This window comes from Theobroma umbraticum, unplaced genomic scaffold, assembly GCF_002168275.2.
Source record: "Theobroma umbraticum cultivar Fairchild unplaced genomic scaffold, ASM216827v3 scaffold_56.0, whole genome shotgun sequence".
Lineage (NCBI taxonomy): Eukaryota > Viridiplantae > Streptophyta > Magnoliopsida > Malvales > Malvaceae > Theobroma > Theobroma umbraticum.
The window spans coordinates 830,156-840,867 of NW_018397256.1; positions in this window are offsets into that span (position 1 = coordinate 830,156).

Here is a 10,712-nt window from a genome sequence, read left to right on the forward strand (position 1 = left end):
TTACTAAAGCATTTTGCACTTATTGCAATCATGTAAAAGAATATTATGATCAAGTAAATACAAGCATGATTGCAAGAAATAAATGGCTATCTTCTTTAATCACAAATCTAATTTGTTTTACGAAATGCAAGTATGAATATAATTTTTTGCTTTGCTTTTTTTTATGCCAAGTAAAATATGCAAGCATTGAAATTCTAGGTACATGTTGTTTCTCAATAATCCTCATAATTCAAGATTATGAAATTTTGAAAATAAAGCACACAAATCATGAATATGTCAAAAGTGAACATCCAATCATCAATGAATATCAATTACCAAGATTCAAGTAGTGAGTATTCATTTTAAGCATATTAGGTATTCACTGCTCACTTAAGCTATAAGGCATATTTCATTTGACATTCTATATTGTTTATAGTAACCTATAAGCTAGTGTGGATACACACAAAATCTTTAGATCATATAAGCATTAAGGCTCAATAAAGGCATAGTCAACATTTAAATGCATATGTAAAATAATTAATCATTATAATCAATTCCATCAATGTAAGTATATATGTCATGATCAAACTTAACTTGAGTTATGAAATTAAGCACTATAAGCAATTCCATCACTTAAGTCAAGTTATAGACTTCAATCATTAAGGTTGCTAACCTAGAGTCCTAAATTATTTACAAGTCTCTGTCAAGTTTCTTATAAAAATATTTCTCCCAATTAACTTACTTTATGTTTATGCAAATTAAATTGAAGAAAGATTATTAAATTCGTACTCTAATCTGGCTATGTATAGCTTATAAGTATATGTCTACCCTATATGCAATCAAACCACCTAATCAACTAAGTGCATTTGATCATATGCTATTCTATTCAAGGTCTACCTAAATCTCTTTCGTCAAGGTTTAAATTAAGTTTCCAATTCAATCTAATTAGTAATCAGGCAACTAAAAGCATTAAAAACATAATAAAATAAACAACTCAAACTCATCAAATATAAGCAAAAGAAAGATAAATAAATTAGACTACATAGTGAGCATAATCATAATCCTAGATAAATAACTTAGTTCCCTATCAAGTCACACATCATCATCAAATTAAGTTTAAACATTAAAATCAAACTAAGGAAATAAAAGAATAACAAAATGATAAAAGAAGAACTGTAATCTTGATCTTCCAAATCTTCTTGAAATCCTTGATTTCTTCTCAACTCTAACGATTTTGTCGCTTGATTCTCAGCTCTCAATTTGGTGTTTTGTTGTTCTCTCTAAAGGTCCTTCGAAAGGTTATTTTTATGGGGCTTTGAAGTTAAACCAAGTTAGGTAAAGAAAGAAATCAATTCTAACTAGGATTTCCTCATTAGACTACATGACCCATGGCCTAACTCCACCAAGCCACGACCTCGACCAATTAATTAGCAAAGATTGTAATTGCTATAGGATTGCTACAGTGCTTTAACTTAGACAAGATTTTTAACCACCTTCTAGGCCTAACTGTGTAAAGTGGTAAACATCAAAGTTATATATTTTTCTTTTATCGTTCTAATGGTCTAAGAATCATCTCATTTGGAGTTTTGTAGAAAGAGTTATAGTTGAAATACCGAGATATGTGTGTTAGCTTTAAAATTATTATAGTTTTGATTATGACAAAATGATCAAATTTGCTTGAACATTATTTGAGTAATCCTTGACAATTACTTGAAATGATTTAACTCCCATACATTTGTCCTTACATAGTTATAAGCTTGACTTTTGAAGTTATTGAACTATATTTATAAGCTTGTATGACTTAAGTGTGTGAGTGCTTATGATTCCCATTCATTAAAGTTTGATCTAAAGATTAAAGGAAAACTTAGATGCACCCATTAAGGGGGAGTTTTGAATGTCAATTTTAATGATAAAAAAAAAGAGAAGGAAGACTAAGTTAAATAGAGTTTGATTGGTCTTCATGTTTAATTTTTATGTGTGATGCTTTGTTTTGGTTTTATTGAATATTATGTAAAGAAAACTAGATGCATTGACTAAGGGGGAGCAACTCATTACGCATAAAGATTTGAAGCATTCATATTGAACATAGACATCGCACTATTAATCTGGGAGTATTTTGTCATCATAAAAAATAAGAGATAGAGAATGTTGACTCTATATGTTTTTGATGATAGCAAAATATTCTCATTCATTGGTGTCTAATTATATTGTTTAAGTGTGCAGGACAAAAATGTGAAACTAATCACTTAAAAGCAAATATGAAAACTCATAAGAATAAGCAGCTACAATTGAGCAATGAAACAAGAAGCCTCTCAGTTGGATAATCAAGGGAGTTGGTTGGATAAAACTCACAAGAGAAATTGGCGGGTTCAAGCAAATTGTGAAACAAAGAACATTTAGTCGACCAAGAGACAGTGTTAGTCGACCAAGAGCTTTTTGCCAGAAACTGGGTTCAAAGACAGAAACGACTTAATTGACTAAGAAGTTTTGTTAGTCTACTAAGAGGCTACTGCCAGAAACTGGATTTAGAGACAGAGCCTACTGCTAGAAACTGGGTTCAGAGATAGAGACAACTTAGTCGACTAAGTGATAACGATTAGTTGACTAAGAGCATTCTGTTTGACAGTTTGAACTGAACGCTAAAAGAAAAACTAACGGGTAGAACTGCTCCCAAACTATTTCCAATGGTTAGAATCTATCTAGCTGCCATCAGAATTGATTTTTCAATATAAAAAGCCCTCCCAACAGCCATAAATCAGATTTCAAGGCTTCTAAGATCTAAAATAGCTCAAAAATCTCAAGAACACTCTGCATATTTTCTGCACTTCACTTCAATCTTTGTAATAGAGTTAAGCACTTCATCTTGTACCATCAGATCAAGTTAGTGATCACAGGTACCTCTTTATTTCTTTTCTTCTTGATTGCTTAGAGTGTGCAAGACACTCTAAGGGGATTAATCAAGCTTGGGTTAGCTTGATTGAGTGTATAGGTTCTAACTCAGCCTAGAAAAGTTAGTTTTGGGTTTTGGTTGATCCCGGGAAAAACTATTATTGAAGGTTGTGGCTGAGCCTGTGAAAAGCCATTGTAAAAACTTGGTGAAAGCTTGGGAATTTCACCATTTATAGTGATTTAATTTGAAAAATCCTTGGTTGAACAATCAAGGTAGTGGATGTAGGTATTTGACCGAACCAATATAAATCTTTGTGTATTGTCTTTCCTGTTTTATTTTTTATTTCATTCTTTGTTAGATTATTCCATATCTTGCATTTAACTTCCCATCTTTGAACTTTAACTTGCTTTCAATTAGAGGTCAAATTTAGTAAAAGCCAAAAAGTGCTATTCACCCCCCTCTAGTACATTTATTTGAAATCAACAATGTGCAGTGAAAGTCTGCAGCTTGAAATTGTTATCCTTCTTCCATTAAAATTCTTCCTTCATTAAACACATACAAAAGCACAAATAAATTAATAACAACCTTTCTTAATTATATTAACACCAAATTAAGTATAAAATTAACAAAAATTAGATTGACTTACCTAAATTAATTAACTTAAAATAATTTAAATAAAACTTACTAATCTATATGCATTACCACAAGAACTAAGCTAAATTACTATCAAAATTAAGCCTAAATAACCTATATCATAGAATTATCACACTCCCAATCTTAATATTTTACTAGTCCTGAAGCGTACATAGAAACAAAACTAACCTACAAAATTAGTTTCAGATGATGAAAACAAAATAAATAAAGCTATTACTACAGATAAAATGCATGAATTCAATGATTTTCCATAATTTCCTCAAAAGTATACCTATCAATCATTAACTTAAGGAAAAATATAGGTGTCATTCAAATTCATGTTTCAATTCCAATGCAAGCACATTCTCAAATGGATTTTCGTGTGTGTGTATCTGTGAAATCTTTTTCCAAGAATATCAGGATATCTAAATGAGTTTATGCCAACACAAAATTCAAATTTGCACTAGAATTCCATAAGTCTTCTTTTCATCTCTCTCTCCACTAATGGAGACTAACACCAAGTTAGGGATCAATAGAACTTTATAAAGCTTATAATATATGGTTAGAGTCCAAGTAGAATCAAGGATATAAATGTGGCTCAAATCACCCTAAGCACATAATTATTATAAGACCTATATATAGAGCTTTCTTATCATTCTCCAAGTACACCTTTTCTTCCACATTTGAACTTTTCTTTGGGTCAATATTTTTTCTCTTTTTTTTTCTTCACTATTTCACAATATCACTCTCCCAAACTTACTTTCTTTGTATTGAAAATAATGGGGTGACTTTTAATATTTTGAACTTTTTTTTCTTTAGTAACTCCACCTTTCTACCTCTTTCAACATTTAGCTCAATCTATATTTCCTAAATCAATATACATGCTTAAGAGTGAAGGTTACAAAATTGAAAATTTTTATTTTAAGGCTATGCTTAATTATTATGTAGTTAAACAAAGAAAAGGGAACTTAAGTTCAAAGAGGTATACTAGGGATAAATATATAACAGGGTAGGCTTTTTAGGCTTAAACGGTCCAAAGATGACCTAAATCATATCCCTAACTAAATATTACCTAAGATTTCACCTCGAGGGAAAATCAAGCAAATTCTATAATTCATGACACAATCTAAAAATTCATATTAATATAAACCTTTTTTTAGATATGCACAATAATTTAAAGCAAAAGATATAGTGCTCAAAATTATGGAAATCACATCTTAACAATGATACTCAACAAAAGAATTTAGCATGAATCCTAACAAAAACCTTATTCACCAAAAGCTAACAATTCAAGACAACTAGCTATCATTATTGGATAGAGAATCAAAAAAAAAATTGACGTAACTCTATTTTAGATTCATAAAATTTGAGCAAGTAATAAATTAAATTACTAACTAATCCTACTTATTTAAAAATCTAGATAAGCATACAAATAAAATTAAATCTAAAACTTCCACAAAATATTTACCATCAGAAAAATAAATTCACCTCCCTAAACATAAACTAAACATTGTCCTTAATGTTAAAAAAAATAAAGGAAACATTGTCCCCTGATGATTAAGTGATTCTAGTGAAGCTCTAGTCCTCATCATCATCCCCATCATCCTCTGCCTCATTACCTTCATTGTCCTTTACTTCATTGGCACCCCTAAGAGGATTAGGTGTTGGTGGAAGAGTAGACATGTCCATTCCCATAAAAGTACCATAAGCTCGAAACATATGGTCCATATGTTGATTACATTAGGTCTGATAAGTCATGTGCTGCTCAAATTGGTTCCCAAGTTGCTTAACTATGTGCTCACGGTTCTCTATTCTTTGAGTCATTGATAGTTGTTGGTGTCTTGGTAGAAGGGGTGGAGGATGGTGTGTAGAAGAAGAACTACCCTCAGTAGAATGTTGAGGTTATTTGAGGATGAGGTTAAGATCAATTGGAAGTTTAGGGTGCAATAACTCTTGACTAGCGTTCAAATTTACACCCATTTGGTTGCACATAGCTATAATAAGAGAAGAAAACCACAAACCTTCACGCTTTGAGTATGCAATGTGAGTCATGGCTATGTAAATTACGTGACCAATATCAATTATGCATTTAGTCATGATGGAATGAATAAGAATGGCTCAATCTTTTGTGACATCATTGAAATGTGTTGCATAAAGTAATTTGGAAGCCACGAAATATAACCATATCTTAGAACTTGGTTTCATCATATTCCTCTTGAATGAAACCGATGCATTATTGAAGATTCACCAGAGTTTACGAAGGATATCATCCCAATCCTCATGCTCAGCCAAGTATTAACCATAGCCATCATTTTCAATATCAAGAGCTTCATAAAATTCATTGATGGCATGGTTGGAGAATTGAATTAATTTACCTCACACAAAAATAAAATCATTAATAGCTTTAATAGTATTAGCGTAAAATTCTCTTACCAGAGGGATAATCAATATTGCCGGTGAGGCACAAAATTTTTTCCAATGGCATTCATCAATCATTGATTAAAGGTCAAGGTGTGCGATCAACCCCTGATCTAGTCTTCATTAGAGTATTGTGATTCTATTGATTAGAGAATAGGCGTGTTTAGCCATAACATCAGTTGACATAAATCTAGTATGATCAAATGAACCATTAAAATTTTATCTTGCTCGTTTGGGTACCATTCTCAAATTTCCTACAATTAATTCTCAATCAAAAGAAAAGAAAAAGACCAACAAAATACAATAGACCACTCACAATATCACCCCATATGTTTTCACATCAAAAATAATTAATGCCCACAGTATCAAGTAAAAATCCAACAAATAAAATTGTTTTCTAAGCTTCTAAGCATTAAAAATAGTTTAAAATCAATCAACTTATCCATATCCCAATTCCAACTTACCATAGAAATTTAAAGCATAAATCAAAACAATCCACCGTACCTAAAAAATAACTAAACACAACATCTCAAGAATCATTAATACCTATCACAAATTTTCAACAAAATAAATAACATAAGGTAAGTCAACAATATAACAAAAAAAGAAAAAAATATAGATATATGAAAGACATAAAATATTAAAAAATTATGAAAACTTACTTGAAATCTTGAGTAAAAATGTTGAAAATAAGTGTAGAAGGAAGGATAACAATGTGGCTAATGGGCATGGAAAGTTATTGGAGAAAGAAGAATTGGTTGTGGAGAATTAATGGGAGATGTAAAGTTGAAGGTTGAAGAGAGGAGGAAAAAAGTGCAGAAAATTGCACTAAGAAGGAAGAGTTACGGCTACTATGGTGAAGATGGGATTTTAAATGTGGGAAAGGAAAGTTGCCTAACATTGGCAGCCCATATATAAAGAGGGGTATGTTTGTTGGTTAGCAAGCTGCCTAATTTTGGCAGCCCACATAAAAAGGGCTACAGCTTACCCTTAGAAGGCATCGCGACCCACATGTAAAAAGGTCGAGAAGTCGGGACCTCACTATGTTTTTTTCACAAGCCACGACTTGAAGCTTAGTGGGTCGCAGCTTGCATCATAAGGAGTTCGGGAGGCCACCATCTACCCCTTGTTCTCTCTATTTCCTTTTTCATGTTTGAATGCAAGGCTACAGCCTGAGGTCTAATGGGCCACGGCCCAAGTCATTACATGTTCACAAGGTCGTAACCTCTCCTAGTAGGAGTCGTACCTTTTCTTTTTTAAAAAAAATTTTTTGGGAGCTTTAATTGTTCTTGCAAAATAAAAAAAATTATTAGTAAATAAATAAATAAAAATAACTAAGATAAAATAAATAAATTAAATTAAAATGCTTAGGCTGCCTCCCAAAAAGCTTTTGATTTATAGTATTAAGCTTGACTTCTTTTGACTCAAAATGTTTTGATAAGCATGATTGAGGACTTTTGATGATCGAAATCGCCAGCTTAATAATGCTTTAATCATTGGCCATTCACCTTGAAACGTGATTTATCATAAGCTACCTCTAGTACTCTATAAGGATATATTTTTTTCAAAATGATATGTTCGGACCAACGAGATTTTAGCTTTTTAAGAAATAATCTCAAACGAGAATTATATAAGAGAACATGTTGGCCAGGCTCAAAACTTCTCCTTATGATTTTCTGATCATGCCCGTCATTTCATCTTTTCCTTATAGATTTTTGCACTCTCATATGTTTTATGACAAAATTCATCCATCTCATTGAGTTGCAAAAGACGTTTTTCTTCGACTGCCGGAAGATCAAAATTAAGCTTTTTAATTGTCCAATATGCTTTATGTTCAAGCTCAACTAGAAATGACAAGCTTTTCCAAACAACAATCTATAAAGAGACATTCAAATTGGAGTTTTATATGTAGTTCTATAATTCTATAAAGCATTATCCAACTAAGTCGATCAATCTTTTCTAAAAAGACAAACAATCTTCTCCAAAATTCTTTTAATTTCTCTATTTGAAACTTCAACTTGGGCACTCATTTGAGGATGATAAGCTGTGGCTATTTTGTGCTTGACTCCATATTTGGCCAAGATTGCCTCGAAAGTTTTGTTGCAAAAATGAGACCCTTTATCACTAATTATGGCTCTTGCTGTTCCAAAAAGTGTGAAATGTTCTTTTGCAATAAGTTTATCACTACCTTAGAGTCATTCCTTGACAATGCAACAGCTTCAACCCGTTTAGATACATAATCAATAGCAACCAAGATGTATTCATTATTTAAGGGTGGAATGAATGGACCCATAAAATCAATTCACCACATACCAAAAGTTTTGACTTTCGAGATGTTGTTGAGAGGCATCTCATGTCTCCTAGATATAGTGCCTATTTTTTGACATCTATCACATCTTTCAACAAAATTATGAGCATTTCTGAAAAAGGAAAGGCCAATAAAAACTTGATTGTAGAATTTTTGCAGTAGCTTATCTTCCCACATAATGTCCTCCATAATAAGATGAATGGTAATGGTGAAAGCTTTTTTCAAATTCTTCTTCAGGAACACATTTTTTAATTATTTGATCTCCACAATGCTTGTAAAGAAAAGGCTTATCCCATATGTAGTATTTAACATCACTCAAGAATTTCTTCTTTCTTTAAGAAATAAATCCAGGAAGAAAGAGTTTACTCACAAGATAGTTCACAAAATCAACATACCATGACAAATTTTTCTACTTTTCTACACGAAACAATTGTTCATCAGGAAATGTCACATTGATCACTGTTGAATTCCCAACTTGTTCTCCATCCTCCAATCTAGATAAATGATTTGCTACTTGATTTGCTATACCTTTCCTATCTCGAATTTCCAAGTCGAATTCTTTAAGCAAAAGTACCTATCTTATTAAGCATGATTTTGCATCCTTTTTCTCGATTAGATATTTAATAGTTACATGGTTAGTAAAAACAATGACTTTAGTACCAACAAGATAGGAGTGAAATTTATAAAAAGAAAAAACAATAACAATCAACTCTTTTTCAATTGTGGTGTAATTTGCTTGAGCCTCATTCAATATTCTGCTAGCATAATAAATAGGATGTAAAATCTTCACTTTTCATTGGCCTAAGACTGTGCCAACTACATAATCACTAGCATCACACATTACTTCTAAAGGAAGATTCCAATCAGGAACAATGATACTAGGAGTAGAAATTAATCTTTTTTTTTAATTCAACAAAAGCTTCATGGCAGGCATCATCAAAATTAGAAGGAGTACCCTTTTCAAACAAATTACAAATTGGTTTAGAAATTTTAGAAAAATCTCTAATGAATCCGACATGTTCTAAAAAGCTACAAATGCCTTTAACAAAGGTGGGAGTTGAAAGTTTTTCAATTGTTTTAATTTTCTTTGTCTACTTCTAAACCTTTACTAAAGACTCGATGGCCTAAAACTATGCCTTCTTGCACCATAAAGTGACATTTTTCCTAATTTAAAACTAAATTAGTTTCTTCACACCTCTTAAGTATTCTAGTAAGATTAAATAAACAATCATCAAAATTATCAACAAAATCTGAAAAATCATCCATAAATACTTCCAAAAACGTTTCAACTATATTAGAAAAAATTCCCATTGTACATATCTAAAAAGTGGTTGGAGCATTGCAAAGTCCAAAAGGCATTCTACGAAAAGAAAAAGTTTCGTAAGGATAAGTAAAAGTGGTTTTTTCTTGGTTTTCAAGAGTAATGACAATTTGCTTATAACCAAAATGACCATCCAAAAAGAAATAAAAATCCTTACCTGCTAGTCTATCAAGCATTTGATCAATAAAAACGAGTGAAAAATGATCTTTTCTAATAACTTTGTTCAATTTTCCATAGTCCATACAAATCCTCCATCTAATCACAGTTCTAATGGGAATGAGCTCATTATTTTCATTAGAAGCTATAGTCATACCTCTTTTTTTATAGACACATTGGACTAGACTTACCCATGAACTATAAAAAATAAGATAGATAATACTTACATCTAGCCACTTGATAATTTCTTTCTTTACCACCTCTTTCATGGTTAGATTTAGCCTTCGTTGATGCTCAATGGTTGCCTTGTGATTTTCTTCCAAAAATTTTTATGTGTGCAAATTGATAGACTAATTCCTTTAATGTCTGTAATGGTCTACCCAATTGCTTTTTTTGGCAGTCTTTTAAAACTCAAAGGAGTTTATTTTCCTATTTATCAGCAAGAGAAGAAGAAATAGTTACTGGTAGTGTAGAAGAATTTTCCAAAAAAGCATACCTTAAATGATTAGATAGTAGTTTGAGCTCAAGTGAAAGAAGTTCATCAATTGAAGGCTTGATTGGTGAAGTTGTAATTGATAATTCCAAAGACTTAAATTAGGGTTTTGGAAAATGTGATAAGGCATCAACATGGTTAGCATATTGAAGAACTTTTTCATCCATAATATCACATGAAGAAATTAAAGATGCTTTTAGTGCATCATCATAATGATTCTCAATAAACACATTATTAGTAATGCTATCCACCTCGTTAATTGAGAAACATTCATCATGATCATTGGAAGATTTAAAAGCTCAAAAAATACTAAATATTACATGTTGATCTTCAACCCTTAAGGTAAGCTCACCTTTTTCAACATTAATGAAAGCTTGAGCAATTCTCAAGAATGGTTTCCCAAGAATGATCGGTATTTCACGATCTTCTTCCATATCAAGAATAATAAAATATACTAAAAAAATAAACTTACCAACTTTTACCTAAACATCTTCAACAATACCATAAAGATAGG